Here is an 8587-nt window from a genome sequence, read left to right as displayed (position 1 = left end):
AACGTGAAATAAACCAATCAGAGCGGCATCTCACATTCCCTTTAAGAGCAGGCGCGCTTGTTCCCTATCGTCCGGTCACTACGACGTACGTCGTGGTGAACGACGAATAGGAATCTCGCTAGAGAGGCCAATCTACTTCGAGTGAAACTAAACGAGCCAATGCATATTGGCGTGCAATCATTTGCATCAGCTGTGCAGCCTCGCAGCGCGGGTATTTAACGAGCAGCTGGTGCGATTGCACTTCAGCTTTTTGCTTCGGAGCCGAGCGTTTCGATGCTGTTTAATCTACTGAGTGATCAAACAACGAGCAAGCTCTTCAAGATGATCTCTCGTGTCTGGTGCGGGCGATACAGCGCAGCAGCGGGGTCGACTTTCTTTTTCTCTCTTTTGTTTTTGTGTTACTGACTGAGCAAAACAAAAAAGCTGTTTTCACAGCTGGTAACGGTGCGCCAAGAGCGCTGAATAGCCGTTCTTATGGCTGGTAAGACCGCCGTGAAGAGAGACAGCGCACGACAGGTTGCATATTATGTCTGTGTCCGCTGCGACCGTTCCCCTGCGTGCTTCAGTACCAAGGAGAGTATTTCCCTGAAAGAGCTTACATGGGTGTGAGTTGCGTCTTTCTAAAGATGACATTCCACCCGTGTGTTTCTGGTTGTGGTCGTTTCCTGTCCTCACTGACGGCCACGATCACTGTCTCGCATGCCTGTGAAACATGTGAGACTGTGTTCGTGGGTGGTTCATGTTCTCACGGGAACATGACCACGTCGGCACGCCGGTCAACTCTTCTTTCTCCGAAAAGTTGAGTCCCCTCTGTTGTTGGCCAGCCGCTGCTGTGTGTAAAAGCACAGCTGCAGGTCTGCTCGACACTCTGGGGGACCATGAGCGAGAGCTTCCGCGGGGAAAACCCGACGGTCTCTCGCTCCTCAGCGTGTCGTGTGCCGTCGAGCTGCCGGGCTGCAGCGCGGGTTGTCACGGCAACCCAGCGCTTGCTCGGCGCTCTAGGTGCTCGGTCTCCTTGTCTATTCTCTGTTGTAGCGCCCTCCCTGGTGGCCACCAGGAGAGGTTTACTTCAGTAGAATGGCTTGGGTGATCTGAGAGCTGAGGGCTTCTCCTTCGGGGACCCAACCCCCTAGGGCCCCTCCCTCTCTAGCGCATTACAAGTTGTGCAGCTTCTGGATGGGATTGCTGGTCCTTCAAAATTGGAGGAACCTAGCGTTTCATTCAGGGCTCCAGCTGAGGTCAGATGTCGATTGCTGCATCGGAGAGAGGGCCTGTTTGTTCTGGAAATGAGGGTATGCTGAGTTCCCACTGTAATAGTGTGCGTGCTTATGCTGAATCAGATTCAGAACTGACAGCCATGCTTTCCCGGGTTTTTCTCGGATGTGCATTGAAAACTTAGGAGTATGGAGCTATATTGGTGCCAAAATATGGAACGCCAAAAGTGCCAAATTCTGCATAAGTTTTCACCTCTCTCGCTACCCTCGAGGGTGGGGTGGCTGTGCCCCTGGCGAGCCACCTCTGCCCTGCATGCGAGGCCAAGGCACTCTTATGGCACGAGGGTAGTTCTGAGCCGGAGTTGAGCTGCGCTTGTCGACTGACCGTGTTCAAGTCACAGCGCAGGCCCTCGGCCAGACGATGTCCACCTTGGTGGTCCAGAAGCTCCCCTGGCTGTCCTTGCAGAGGTGTGAGACGTCGTCAAAGTACGCTTTCTCGATGCTCCCATCTCACAAGGTGGCCTTTTCGGCGACACTGTTGAGAGCTGGCCCAGCAGTTCTCCGCAGTTAGCAGCAGACTGAAGCGCTTCCCCGATGTACCACCAGAGTGCCTCGTTGGCTGCCCCTCAGTCTACTCGTCGCCAAGGGTGTCATCCCCTGCAAAAAAAAAAAAAAAAAAACACTCCGGCACAGCCTGCTCTACTGTGTCCGCTGCAGGAGGATGACACCGCCCGTCTCAGCCACTGTTAAGTGGTCGGTGAAACAATCACCCCTGAGATGGGTGACCCGGAGATGGGTGGAGCTGCTCTCACCCGGTGAGGGCCGGGGTACAAATCTGTCTGAGTGTTCCACCACTGGAGTCACAGTGGTACCTAAATTCTCAAAAAAAAAAAAAAAAAAGAGCAGTTCTTCTATCCCTGGGTCTGAAGAGGACCAGGAGAGCAGTGGGAGGAGAGAATCCTCACCACTCTCATCCGCCTCTTCTATCGCCAGCAGGCAACAGTGTGCGGTTCGAGAACGCAACCAAGCCGCCTCCTGCACCTCCTGCCTTGTGGAACCAGGTAAGTGTTGCACAGCACACTCAGACTCCGCTACGGGCCGCCTCCCAGAGAGAGCCTTCCGAGCCGAGCCCCTGTGTTCCACCTCGCTGCCCCACTCCGGGTACGCCTACGGTCCCTTTGGTCCCGCTTGTACGGTCTCTGCGAGCCTGGCTAGCGCTCCCCAGTCCGTCTCGCTGTCTCATTCGGACCATCAGGCTCGGCTATGCGATTCAGTTCGCCCGGCGTCCCCCCAAGTTTCGGGCCATCCACTCCACTACAGTGAGAGCAGCCGATGCCCATGTCTTGTGTGTGGAGATCGCAGTCCTACTGGCGAAGGACGCGAGAGAGCCGGTCCCTCCAGCCGATATGAGGTCAGGGCACTACAGTCCCTACTTCATTGTACCCAAGAAAGGTGGTGGGTTACGACCGATCTTGGACCAGTGAGTTTTGAATCGGAGCCTTCACAAGCTACCGTTCAAAATGCTCACGCAGAATTGCATTTTCCAATGCATCCGTCCCCGAGATTGGTTTGCAGCGATCGACCTGATGGACACGTACTTTCATGTCTCGATTCTTCCTCGACACAGGCCGTTTCTGCGCTTTGTGTTCGAGGGTCGAGCATATCAGTACAAGGTCCTGCCCTTCGGGCTGGCCCTGTCTCCCCGTGTCTTCACGAAAGTCACGGAGGGGGCCCTTGTTCCCATGAGAGAACAGGGCGTTCGCATCCTCAACTATCTCGACGACTGGCTCATACTGGCACACTCTCGAGATCAGTCATGCGAACACAGGGACCTTGTGCTCAGGCACCTCAGCCAGTTGGGCCTTCAGGTCAACTGGGAAAAGAGCAAACTCGCCTCCGTGCAGAGGATCTCTTTTCTCGGTATGGAGTTGGATTCGGTCGCTCAGACAGCGCGCCTCACAGAGCAGCGCGCTCAGTCGGTGTTGAACTGCTTGAACACGTTCAAGGGCAGGACGGCGGTCACACTGAAATTCTTTCAGAGGCTCCTGGGGCATTTGGCAGCGGCTGCAGCGGTAACTCCGCTCGGTCTGCTCCATATGAGACCGCTTCAGCACTGGCTTCACGGCCGAGTCCCGAGATGGGCGTGGCATCACGGCACTCACCGGGTGGCAATCACACCGGAGTGCCGCCAGACCTTCAGTCCGTGGTCAGACCCCTCGTTCCTCCGGGCAGGAGTCCCCTTGGAACAGGTGTCCAGGCATGCTGTGGTTTTCACAGACGCTGTGAAAACAGCTTTTCTCTGCCACCGGCTGGGGTGCCACGTACAACGGGCATGCAGTGTCAGGGGTGTGGACGGGCCCCCAACTGCACTGGCACATGAACTGCCTCAAGTTGCTAGCAGTACGTCTCACTCTGAGCCGCCTAAAAAGGCCGCTACAGGGCAGAGACGTGCTGGTCCGTACGGACAACACTGCGACCGTTGCGTACATCAACCGTCAAGGTGGTCTACGCTCCCGTCGCATGTCGCAACTCGCCCGCCATCTCCTCCTTTGGAGTCAGAAGCATCTGAGGTCGCTTCGAGCCATGTATGTCCCCGGTGTGCTCAACCGTGTGGCCGACGAGCTATCACGAGCCGTGCTCCCGGGAGAATGGCGACTCCACCCCCAGGTGGTTCAGCTGATCTGAAGAGAGTTCGGAGAGGCTCAGGTAGACCTGTTTGCCTCCTCAGAAACCTCCCACTGCCGGTTGTTTTACTCCCTGACCGAGGGAACACTCGGCACGGATGCACAGGCACACAGCTGGCCCCGGGGCCTCCGCAAATATGCATTTTCCCCAGTGAGCCTACTTGCACAGACCCTGTGCAAAGTCAGGGAGGACGAGGAGCAGGTCCTTCTGGTGGCTCCCTATTGGCCCACCCGGACTTGGTTCCCAGAACTCATGCTCCTCGTGACAGTCCCTCCCTGGCCCATTCCTCTGAGGAAGGATCTTCTGACTTAGAGACGGGGCACCCTTTGGCACGCGGAGGTTCTAGGTGACTTACCCCCAGAGGTACTTAACACCATCACTTCTGCGCTAGCGCCGTCTACGAGACGTGCGTACGCCTTGAAGTGGAACCTGTTCGTCGAGTGGATGTTCAATAGGGTCAGTGCTTTCCTTCTTGCAGCAAGGGTTGGAGCAAAGGCTGTCTCTCTCCACCCTCAAAGTACATGCTGTATTTCAAAGTATTTCAGCTTATCATGACCACATAGATGGCAAAACAGTTGGAAAGCACGACCTGGTCGTCAGGTTCCTTAGGGGGGCGAGACGATTAAATCCTCCTCGTCCCCCCTCCATACCCTCTTGGGACCTTTCCCTGGTGCTCCGAGCACTTCAGGATGCTCCCTTTGAGCCTTTGCAGTCAGCAGACTTAAAGCTTCTCTCCTTGAAGACTTTGCTGCTGATTGCACTGGCCTCGATCAAGAGGGTAGGGAACCTGCAAGCATTTCGGTCGACGAATCGTGCCTAGAGTTCGGGCCGGGTGACAACCATGCTGTACTGAGACCCCGGCCTGGCTATGTGCCCAAGGTTCCTACCACTCCCTTTAGAGATCAGGTAGTGAACCTGCAAGCGCTGCCCCTGGAGGAGGCAGACCCAGCCCTGGCTTCGCTCTGTCCCGTTCGCGCTCTGCGTATGTACGTGGACAGAACCCAAAGCGTCAGGACCTCAGACCAGCTCTTTGTCTGTTACGGAGGTCAGCAGAAGGGAAAGGCTGTCTCCAAGCAGAGGATGGCCCACTGGATAGTGGATGCCATCGCCTTGGCTTACGAAGCTCAAGGCGTGCCCTGCCCGCTCAGGTTGCATGCACACTCCACGAGAGGCGTTGCATCCTCCTGGGCGCTGGCACGTGGCGCCTCGCTAACAGATATCTGTAGAGCTGCGGGCTGGGCGACACCTAACACGTTCGCTAGATACTATAGCCTACGTGTAGAGCCCGTGTCCTCCCGTGTTCTCACCCTAAACGGGTAGAAGCACTGAGTACCGGCTCTGTCGGCTTGCTGCACCCTACTGTGCACCCTTATTGCTCCAGAGTCAAAGCCTGTCGAGTCCTCAAAACACCCTCGGCCCGGACGTGGCGGAGCGTCCGGTGCCAGGCCTTTATCCGCTGAATCCTTGAGAACCGGGTCTAGGCTGGGTCCCATATGTGTGACCCTACGGGGATCCCATATGTGTATATATTCCACGGCTGCTCCTAAACGGAAGCCCGTGTCTTCCCTTGGGCTTAGTCACCCACTATTCATATGCAGTACAACCCTTGGGTTAGTCCATATGTTATTCCCACATAACTCTTCTTAAGAATGTGGCTCCCGCAGCGTTCCCCTCCCTCAGATCGGGCACGCTTTCCCAGTGTTATCCAATAATCTCACTGTATGGGTTATCACGGAACAACAGTGACGGATACTCTCGGTGTAAGCCCTCTCCTATCGTCCTTCCAGGCAAGAAGGTGTAGAGGCTTGCTCAGGGCGCTGGATGGGGTGCAGCAGCTGTGGCACTTTAGTAGGGATTCCTATTCGTCGTTCACCACGATGTACGTTACGGTTACATATGGTAACCCTCGTTCCCTGAGGGAGGGAACGGAGACGTACGTCCCGTCGCCACATCTGCTGCGACCCGCCGGGGCAGCCAGCTCACCGGCTCGGCTCCTCAGCAAAAAACTGAAGTGCAATCGCACCAGCTGCTCGTTAAATACCCGCGCTGCGAGGCTGCACAGCTGATGCAAATGATTGCACGCCAATATGCATTGGCTCGTTTAGTTTCACTCGAAGTAGATTGGCCTCTCTAGCGAGATTCCTATTCGTCGTTCACCACGACGTACGTCTCCGTTCCCTCCCTCAGGGAACGAGGGTTACCATATGTAACCGAGACGTTCTATAGCGGATTCCTATTATAACGGCGGATTATTATAACAGTTATTTACTTTAAATCCCCCAGTATTATACTGCTATTTCTCTTTACAGTAAATAACTGTGATTCCCATTGCATCATGGAAATTTTCTGTGACGTCTAACACCACATACAGAGACTTACTGTATTTTTAAAATTTGCTGTATACTACTGTATTTGTCTAACACCACATACAGAGACTTACTGTATTTTTTAAATTTGCTGTATACTACTGTATTTGACGTAACGGCCTCTCTGGCTGGCACCATTCCATCGTGATTTTTATTTCCTAATTTTTGCCTTACACCATGTGTCTACAACGCTATAACAGTCAGAGGCTGTCTATATTGGACACATTGAAGCGACCGGGCCGGACCATTAATGCAAAATGTAAACCTGTTTGTCCCTTGCCAGAAATAGCGCGAGCGCTTGGACTCGGAGTAACGTTATCGTACGTCAGAAATATAACGGCACATCACTATACACTGTCTGGGATTTGTCGTGTCTCGCCGGAGCATCCAGTGTTATATCACTGGGACTGTCTTTTGCTGGACCGCACCGTTCGTGTCTGGCCCGGGGAAGAGACGGAATTCACTTCACCGAGAGAGAGACCAGCAAGCAAGGTAAAAAAACATTCTGTGTGTGTTGACAGGAATGTGCCCAGTTTAACCTGTTATACTCGTCAACATGGCGGTAACGAACTTTACCACAGTAAACTGCGCTAACGTTTCATTTTACAGACTTTGTTGTCGAGTTAAAACATGGCAATGAGCAACGCTTAGTTTACATTAACAATAAATTAACTATGTGAAATTCTGTTTTGGTTGTAGATAATGTTGGCCTACTGATGAGAAAATAACATTGTATGTTAGCTAACGTTAAGTTTTATTTGGCTAGCTGCCACCTTTCTAGTTTTAGCATTAGTTTGCAAACTATAACATATTATAGTTTTTTTTAATGGAATTTAATATTTACTTCCATTTTTGTATGTGTTTAAAGGCAACTGCAACAAAGCGCCAATTCGCGCCAGTGACTTCTAGCAAGATTCCGCAGATAAGTTAACGTTAGTCCATTTGTGATATATTTTGACATAAGTTTGCTGAAATGATTAGCAATATGTGATAAGTGCTTTGGAGCCACTGGTGCAGACTAGGTAGCATACAATATCTTATAAAATCTCTATAAAATTGGCTAACTTTATATCAAATAAGTGACCTTTGCATCATGTCTAACTTTATATTTATTACACAGCAAATTAACCAATCAGAAGATGGACCATTTTCTATGTTCAGTCTCACCAGATTAAATGTATCCAGGTAAGCATTGCAGTAAAACTCTCACTAATTCATTCATACCAAATCTAGCATTCTAAACAACTTAAGTTTATATTTTTGCATTATTTTGATATTTTATTAGGCAGAAGACTCTCTACCATTGCAGTCCCACCTGAACAGGAAGGTCCTAACATCAGCGCACAGGTGGGTTAACTACTGTAGGAAGGAGATCGATCATCACTCAGTGATTTCCTGCATGTGTCTTAATGTATATTTGTCTCAGACAGGGACCCCTTCACTGCAGATGAGCTGAAATGGGCTAAATCATCGATGTCAGTCTTTCTCTCTATGGATCTCAGCATTTTTGGACAGAATTTAGGATTTGTAAGTATTAAAATTTAATCTGGAATAATTTAATTTAGTTCAGTTGAAATGTTTGAATATGCTATTGCCAAAGCTGTTTACAAATATATATTATTAAGTTATTGTAAACATAATAATAAAAATGTAAAAATGTATAATATTTTATAATGTAATATTTTGACACTAATATTTATTTCTCTCTCTCTAGTGTTGGAACCGGGCTCTCCTCTGAAGGACTGAGTACATTTGTGTTTGTGGACACGCATACAGACCAGGGAACATTCTGATGTTGTCAGTCAAGTTCTGAACAGGAACCAATCTTTGGAGAAGTTCATTTATTCAAAGGTGGACAAAAACATTGTGTTGACTTTTTAAAGATTATTTTGATGATGATTTTTACTCGTAGAAGTAGAAGTAGACTGAGGGGTAGACAGTCAGACATTGATAATAATAAGAAATGTTTCTTGAGAATCAAAGAGACTTCAAAAACATTAAGACACTTAAATACTTAAATACTTTTTTTTTGCTTAAAAATGTATTTATATTCTGCAGTTTTATGAATGTAATGGTTGATATTTCATTATAATACTTGTATAAGCTAAACAACCAATGACTCTTCATTTAGTCAAATGCTAACGTTTTGTTTATGATTTTATGTATGTTTTTAACAATGTGTGCAGTGAAGGACATCACATAATGTGTTTTAACACGTTTACACATCTTTGTGCTAACCTTTCTGACATATTTACTTTGTTAAAATTAACACAAAAAACGTTGTCCCTAAACTCACCCATTAATGTGTAAAAATTTCACACA

General features: G+C 49.9%; 1 long non-coding RNA gene across 2 annotated transcripts; it reads left to right on the top strand.

Annotated features, from left to right (window-relative positions):
* The first annotated feature begins 6608 nt into the window (after positions 1 to 6608).
* Positions 6609 to 8110, top strand: LOC307160473. Of its 2 annotated transcripts, XR_013821549.1 has the most exons (5): positions 6609 to 6757; positions 7386 to 7450; positions 7551 to 7612; positions 7692 to 7792; positions 7980 to 8110. It is a non-coding gene; the product is annotated as an uncharacterized lncRNA (long non-coding RNA). The 2 variants fall into 2 exon arrangements; XR_013821550.1 differs by lacking the exon at positions 6609 to 6757 and having other exon boundaries at positions 7192 to 7450.
* The last annotated feature ends 477 nt before the right edge of the window (positions 8111 to 8587 follow it).

The sequence above is a fragment of the Squalius cephalus genome (genome assembly GCF_949319135.1).
Source record: "Squalius cephalus genome assembly, chromosome: 6".
NCBI lineage: Eukaryota > Metazoa > Chordata > Actinopteri > Cypriniformes > Leuciscidae > Squalius > Squalius cephalus.
This window is presented reverse-complemented; position numbering and strand designations above follow the sequence as displayed.